The sequence below is a fragment of the Neodiprion pinetum genome, chromosome 5 (assembly GCF_021155775.2).
Source record: "Neodiprion pinetum isolate iyNeoPine1 chromosome 5, iyNeoPine1.2, whole genome shotgun sequence".
Taxonomy (NCBI): Eukaryota; Metazoa; Arthropoda; class Insecta; order Hymenoptera; family Diprionidae; genus Neodiprion; species Neodiprion pinetum.
Window position 1 is genome coordinate 11,872,929 of NC_060236.1, and position 8,505 is coordinate 11,881,433.

General features: G+C 36.9%; 1 long non-coding RNA gene across 1 annotated transcript; it reads left to right on the forward strand.

The window, feature by feature from the left end:
- Positions 1 to 4,467: 4,467 nt before the first annotated feature.
- On the forward strand, positions 4,468 to 6,804 carry LOC124219477 (uncharacterized). Its single transcript, XR_006883404.2, has 3 exons — positions 4,468 to 4,799; positions 5,044 to 5,280; positions 5,360 to 6,804. It is a non-coding gene; the product is annotated as an uncharacterized lncRNA (long non-coding RNA).
- Positions 6,805 to 8,505: the final 1,701 nt, after the last annotated feature.

The window sequence follows — 8,505 nt, forward strand, 5'->3', positions numbered from 1 at the left end:
CAAAATATTTTAGTGCCTTCATATACTTTCTAGGTTTCCAGTGTTTCAAAGAATGCGTAGCGCGGCGGGTAAGCGCTCTGCTTCACAACCGCAAAGTTGCTGGATCAAATCCCGGTGTATGCAACACTTTATTTGTTTATTTTTTCATCCTTTACGTTGTCATGAAATTAGATGTATTACAATTGTGCCAATTATTTATTTTCAATCATTCAATTTATGACGATAGAAAAATTAGATTATTTTTATCACGTCTCATTTGGAAAATCGATTTTGCTACGAAAATATACAATACTTCATTCTTGTACAATGTCAATAATTTTTAATATCTTATTCACAGTTGATTCTAAACATAACAGAGAATAACGCGGAATTGGGAATATTATGTTGTTTTTTTTCTCAGGAAATTGGGAATGAAGAAAGTATACACGAAAATTTGTGCAAAATCAATATTTATATTTATTTTATGCTATTATTAAAAAAAAACATCATAATATTCACAATTCTGCGTTATTCTTTGTTATGTGTAGAATAATGGTAATCAACTGTGAATAAAATATCAAATTATTGACATTGTACAAGAAGAAAGTATTGTATATTTTCGTGGGAAGTTCGATTTTCCACATGAGACGTGAGAAAGATAAACTCATTTTTTTTTGTCGATAAAAAGTGAATAATTATGAATTAATAATTGGCACAATCGTGATTCATCTGATTTTAGAATGACGCTAAGCATAGAGAAATGAACAGAAAGACAAAAAAAAAAAAATTACATGTAGCGCGCAGTGGGATTCGATATAGCAATTAAGGTAGTTCTGGAGTTTTTGTCAAATCTTAGGAATCGCCTGAAATTTTAGTATAGTGTCGACACAACCTTCGTGAACCGATTCCTATAGTTTTTATTCGATCCACTACTTACAATTAGTTTGTGAGATAAATGCAATTAAAAACCAGTCTCTTTGTACGCGATGCCTATACCTAACACGTGAACGGATAGGACTTTGCTCACGTTTTTCATTATAGACGCTAAACGGATCTTAGGATTTTCAAATAAAACCACTCGTGTATGCAATAATATTTTGTGATTATCATTTTAAAAAATGGCAATTTTCGACTACTTAGTTTCGGAGATATCGACTTGCGAAGAATATTAATTCAATTCGACACGGAACGGAGACACAATCAGCTGTGACGGAATGGCAACAGTGTACGCCGCGGCGAACTGATGGACGCGCGGTAAACACTGACACTTATACTCGAACTTGCGACACAGGAGAATTGTGCTGTTGCCACGATTACCGCTCGTCGTGATCTAAATCATCTACTCCGTAACAGTGCGATAGGTAAGAAATTTTTTGTTTTTCGTTTTGAAATAATTTCAAATTTTTTGTGGTATCAAAATATCTATATGGAAATTTTTAACATCTAATTTTTTTTCATTCTCAGCAGTACTTTCAAATTTTTTCAATCAATCTTAAATCAACATAGATTTTTTAGGACCAAATGTGATTTGAAAATATTTGAATGTTGAAAAAATTACTTCCTACAAATTTCAGAATAGATTCTTCGATATTACAAGAAACAAAAATATTCAGAGTGAAAACAATTGTTTTTACGGATTTCAACATATATTATTTGGTTGTAAAAGAAATCGCACATATCTGAGGTTAGAATCGAAGGTTTGTATCGTCATCCACAACATACCCACTAAAAGATTTTTTCATACATCAATTTTGAAATTCCCGACAAAAGCCTTTTTCAAAATTTCAACGTCGTTGAGGTGGCAGCAAAAAAATTTTTTTCAGCACAGCATGTTTGCCTGAGCTATTTTTCAGTAATAAGGTACGGAAAGTTCAGAGAACAACAAAATTATAGAAAGCCAGAATCCTATTTTCTCGATGGTGGTGCTGAAGATACGTCAAGGTCAACTCCACTTTTTGAAATAAAACCATGTATTTTTTTTCTATGACACTTTAACTGATTGAGACGAATTCAGTGACCTGGAATAATAACTTTCAAAAGATTCACTAGTTTAGGCTCTTGCTCGGACTTGTGGCTCACTTCAAGTAATGAAATTTTGTCAAAATTTGTGGTATTTTTAAATAATATGTGATAAAATTGAAACAATTGAGTTATTTTATTGATGTAATATTGAAGGGACAGATTCACGGAAGATTTCTTAAAAATATTCCGCAAAATTATTTAACTTTTGGATTTTTTCTATAAAGAAATCATCAAAAAAGTTTGACCCTCAATTTCTGCAGGTAGACCCAAAGTATAAGTTGAGTGAATCCCTTAGAAGCGATTATTATTACGATTTGATTGGATTTTTGAACTCTTCTTACACTTTACATGACTAGAATGACTTCGTATTGTAAGTCACTGACAATGAATTCGTCGCAAACTGAGAAATAATGTTGAAAAAAATACATGGTTCTGTTTAAAAAAGTAAAGTCCCCTTGACGTAGTTTCAGCGCCTCCACCTGAGGAAAACAATCGTGTGCGGTGGGAGGACCCCTGTCAAGAACGCAGTTCTCTATGCTGCTTCTTTAACTCCGAATGTGATTTAATATGGAGATTTAGACTATTTATATTAGTATATTTTCGTCACGTCAAGAAAAAGCAGAATACTCCCTTCATCCGACTTTCTCTCTCTCTCTTTCTATACTTATATATTGTAACGTGTACGATTTTCGCCAAGAGCTCATCCGTCTCGTAGACAGAATCGAAGCGTTATTGTGAGTATCTTTACCGCTTGTACAAGTTGAATAGATGAAATTTAATTAAGTTGTGGCTTCCCTTTATTATGCGAGAAAAGTATGGATCGATCTCGTCGAACCGAAACACCCTATTCTGATTTCTGATCTGTGGATCAACTTAGATTTTTCACGTCAAAGCGATTCCAGTTTACTTAATCGGAAATATGGTGGTATTGACCGGATCCTGACAACCCACTGCGAATCTTAAAAAGGTCCAAAGCGGCCCTCGTTATCCCTAGTCTGAACAACCGTCCTCGCCGATCGAAGCAGCAGGTGTTTTACGCCAGCTCTTCTCTGAAGTTGTGCTATGCTAAAATCAACAGCTACCGAAAACCCAGGATTTTTTACGTTGTGGTTGTTCGTCAGAGCCGATCTCTCTTTGGGTTCACTCAGTGGTGTTTTATCCTGATCGAAGCAAGAAAACCTGACCTTGGCGGTTAAAAAAAAAAACAGAACCCTGTGTGATTTTGAACATCAGGTTTAATCAATGAAAACAATAGCTCAAGCGAAAGCACAGAAATAATTCGAGGAATCAATACAATGAAAAACAAAAATCATCCAAAGAACTTAAAATAAAAAATAGAAAATAAATAGAATAATGCAAGTATTCTTAAGTACGGCTCCTGAATTATTTGTCGTAAGCGCTATGCTTATACAACTTCTAACATTTGAATCTGCTTTTGCAAAATCTGGTGGCTATGCCGAAATTTTACTGTAAGTTTAAATTATAATTTCTCTGAAGTGGCGTTATGCCACCCTACAAGTTAGTTGAAATGAAATGATTCCAAATTAGAGAACAGCCTCAAGACGAGACTGCCTCTTTACAATAACGTGTATGACTGCAGCGAGCGCTATGCTACATATGAGTGCCGAGAGCACGTGAGACACCTGTATTTATACAATTCGTACTGTTCGAGGGCGGCGATGTCTCAGTCGTCGGCAGTTAAGGCTGAGTTTCGCGTCGAAATCGTCCGTCCTCGTCTCGTCGTGTCTCGCGCTCGGACTTTCGCTCGCTAATCTTTGTTGATATTTTGTTCTGCTGCGCTGCCCATCATGTATACGGCTCAGCTGACCGTGTGTGCGTGTACGTGCAGCTGGTCGTTATAATTTTGTCATTGAACATTATGTTATCTCGTTTATAGGCATGGACGATTGGGGCATTCCAAGTGAAATCTAGGAGTCATTGGCCTCATGTCATCGGATTCTTGCATAACTTTTTTTTCGCATTTATTCCACTCCAAAAGAAGCCTCATTTTTCGAGGATTTTCTCGCTATTCCTTCAAGTGGCGCGGCGATCGTTTTTGTGTAAAAAAGGGATAGCTAAAAAACGCTATTTTTTAAATTCTGAAATTTTGTCCATAGATTTTGAGTCAAAAATAAGTAATATCTATCATAATACGAAAGTGGGCTGCAACTAGTTTATATTTTTTTTTCTACATTTTTTTCAAGTTGCGAAAATAGAAAAAAAAATTAAATAAATCAAATTCTAATGGTCTTTATAGGAGTGGAAAAGAAAAAATAAAAATAAAAAATTTCTTAGAAAATATTGATATTTTGCATATTTTCCAAAACAAATGTGAAAAATCTTTTTTTACCTTACCAAACGTTAAAGGTTTGTATCATTTATTTTGGAAAATTCGCAAAATATAAAAATTTTCCAGGATATGTTCTATTCTTCTTCTTTCTTTTCCACTCCTGTAGGGCGATTCTGTAACTCGCTATGCTGTCGTTACGGACTCATAACGACAAGTTTCGTTATGCTACCGACCGCGTCGCTATTATAACGACAAATGCGATTCTGTACACTATTCTTAGCGAGTTTTGTCGTTATTAGTAACGAAAAGTGTCGTTATGACGTCGTTACGGTGCGAGCGGATAGCGAGGCTCAGAGACCCCCTCGGTACGCTATAACGACCATTATAACGACACTTTGCACACGAGCTAGAGGAGTGGTGTGCGTTTCACATATTTTTCTCGACTCCGAGAAAGTGCTTCGAAAAGTGCTCCGAAAGTGAAAAATAATTACGCCGTTTGAAATAACAAGTAAGTAAGTTGAATTTTGCAGTAATTAGAAATTATCAATGCAGATTGACTTCAGAAAAAATTGTAGAATAGATTTCATCATTTTCTAAAAAAGAATAACATAACCTATAAATTGTAGTATTGCTCCGAAGAACCCACAAAGTTGCTTCCACAAATATAATTATTCATTAATTCCATTAATAATTCATTTCTACTATTAAGTCTATTATTTACGCTGTTTCTTTGATTATCTTCAATCTCAAAGGATCATGGTTATCGAATACCTTGCTTGGGATGTATTCGTTCTTGAGGAAAGATTACGTCGACTCGAACGTCGTGTGGAAAGAAGGCGACTGAGAGATGCTCAGAATCCTTTTCAGTTACCACGAGAAGAGTTTCTCAGCCTTTTTCGCCTGTCTCAAGAAGCTGTGATGAATCTTGGTTAACACCTTAAGCGCAGTCAAAGCGAAAATATTTTTCACTGTTCAGCAAAACAGCATAGGTTCTGTTTGAGTTTTATATACATCATATGCATATTATATTTAGTCTACTTTTTTCTAAATCAATATATTTTCCATCAGGTGATGCTGGATATCCGTTGGAGCCTTGGCTGTTAACACCTCTGGCCAATTTTCCTGAAGATACGCGACAACATCAATATACACAACAACTATGTAAGGCTAGAAGCGTCGTCGAGCGGTTTTCTGGAGTTTTTAAATCTGTATGGAGATGCTTGTCATACCAGCGAGTCTTGATGTATGAACCAGCGTTCGCAGCGAAAATTGTTAATGCGTGTGCAATACTGCACAACATGAAAGTGCAACTACGATTAAGCAATGAAGATGACGAACAACTAGCTCCGATAGCTCATCCCGTAGAGAATGATGTTGATCCGATGGATCAAGATGAAGAATACAACAGACGAGGACCACGCGCTTTGGCTCAACGAATTCAACAACAAATTATGAGAGAAAGATTTCCCAACTTCCGTGATGCGGAAGAATAGAATACAGAATATGGAATGATGTTAATGGTTAAATTGCCAACAAGTATACTGTTTAAAGGTGATGAGAGAAATTAACGACAATAGAGTCAGGGCGGTGTTACGCTCCGACGTACCGCCTTGGCGTACCTTTTTCAAAATTCCATTTCATTTCATTTCTTTAATTTCTTCAATGCACAGATATTATTTCATCAAAATCTCATATTCTAATAACGGCGAGTTCCACCCCTCCTGGAAAAAGTCACGTAGAGACCAACAATGATCCCTAGTATAAGGATCAACTTTCTTCTATTTAACTGGTACCAAGAACGGAGACAAGGGACTGCTGAATTAGCATCAGTAGCGCTCAGTCTGGAAATATCCCTCTTTTTAAGTTAAAATTATAATCAATAATCGCGCTAATTCGTTAAATCTGAGCATTCAGTTATTCTGTTAGCTGCAAAAGACTCACTATCTTCTACGTTTCCATCTTTTCTGTGCTTTACTAAATCTCATCATTTCGAGAATAGACATTTTTATGCCATTCCATTTTCCATAATTAAATTGAGTTCGGCCCTGATTCAACCGAATCAGGTAATTTTAAGTGCTAATAATAATAACTACATTAGCGTTGTAATAAATAATCGTTGGAATCATTTTTAACATGTATCAGAATCAGCAAATTGACACTTTCAACTATAGCTTTCGATAATAAGATATCATTCTAAATCTACAAAGACTAAGTGACCGACGTTCAACATCGTTCGATTGATCAACTCTTCCGAACTTGAGGTGAGGCTCTGGTCCAGAATTCTACTGACGCAGACAGACACGATCCGACGCTCAGTACACTCTTACCCGCACGTAACAGCGGCTAGGTGGTGTAGTGGAGTAAGGCTCCGGTCAAGCATCTCTAGATGCCAGGTTCGATTCCTGGCTCCGTCGTTAATTTTTCGAAATCACCAATTTTTTGAATTTACATTCTTTCAACTATAATGTTTACAATTGATTGTACATAAAGAAATATTCAATTGTGTTTTTAAAGTATAACTTTATTTTATAAAAAATATTCACCTTTTTTAACCTGAACAAAAAATGAAAACGCGAAAAATCTTTATTCTAAACTAGACCTCAATTTTTTTTCAAGTGGTATTGTTTTTAAATAGCTTTGCCTCCATGAAATTAACAAACTCAAAGACTTCTTGAAGTATTGAAAATATTACAGCTACAGTTATGATTTTTAGTAAAAAATGGGAGTAGTTATATAATTTTACTCTTCAGAATATTGGTTCTACGCGAAGAACCCAATGGTGGTCCATGCAAAAAGAATAGTGAGGAAAACGTAGAAGCAGTAAACGCTGCATGGGGATTCACAACACGTGGTCAAAGGGCTCCTTTTAAGAGTATGAGTGCAAATAAATTTTTTTACTCTTATTAAAATTTATTAAAAGTATTAAACGGTGTTAAGATATAATAACAATGATGATATTTATATTTACAATGTTCACTATACGATGGATTTGCACTGACTGTGACTGAGTGATTGTGCGCGCCTCGATTTAAACCTTTGTAGAATTTATGATGCTAAACCGCGCTATGCTCGAGGTCGTCACACGCCGCGGGCACGCGCTACACTTTCCGAGAGTGGGGGAACGAAATGACTTAGTACACAGAATTGTAGTTAATTGAGTTATGTATTTTACAATATTTACAAGTGTGTGCACGCTATAGCTGTGGCAATGCACACGGATGAGTTTTAGATTATTATAGATTTTGTTATTAATAAAGGGCGTCAGCCAAGCGATGCTGGTAGGTACGAGGCTAGCCCGGGAGTGATGTGTCCGTGAAGTCTGCGCGGGGCACCAGTTGCTGCTTGCGCCGTCGAGTTGGTGCCTGGATGGTGTCGCCTCCTGGCGCTGGTGTGGTAAGGCCGGGCCGAGGCGCCACACCTTCATGCGCGCCACCGCGGCACGAATTTCAACTATTTTAAGGCGAGTTTCGATAAAATTCTAGTTACTTACTAAGGATTTGTCACAATACGTCACTTCCTGTCGGTATCCATAACGACGATTCGTTATCCCATTCTGTAACGTCGAAGTGTCGCTATTCGTAGTTACGGAATCGCACCGTCGTTATAAGATTGTCGTTACACGCGGCGAAATTTGTTATCGTTACGATAGCGTTCCGAATCGTTATTCTCATAATGAGTTACAGAATCGCCCTACTGGAAGGACCACTACGATTCGCCTTTTATATTTTTTTTTCATTTTCGAAACTTAACGAAAATGAAAAAAAAAAATATAAGGCAGGCGCAGCCCTTTTTTATATTTTGGAACGAAGTTCCTTATCGCTCGTTCACCGTAGGGGCTAGGCGGAAAAAAACGACACCAAAAAACCGACACTTTTTGGCTATAGTGCTCGTTTGCTATAGTGCGCGCGATCTCCCTCTCTCTCTCTCTCTCTATTCCAGCGTGTGCGCGCGCTCTCTCTCTCTGTCTCAGCGCTTGGGGTGGGAGACGGCAGCAGCGGTCTCTCTCACTCACAGCGCACGACTATACTTCGCCCCTCTTTCTCTCTCCTACAGCGTACAACTATACTTTGGGCCGCAGCGCGCTCTCTCACAGCGTAGGTCTATACTTTGCCTCTCTTTCTTTTTATATCTTTCAAAAACACATTCGTACGATTTTATTACCATTCCTTCATATATTTGATTTTTCATTTAATTATTCTTCAATTAAACGTTCT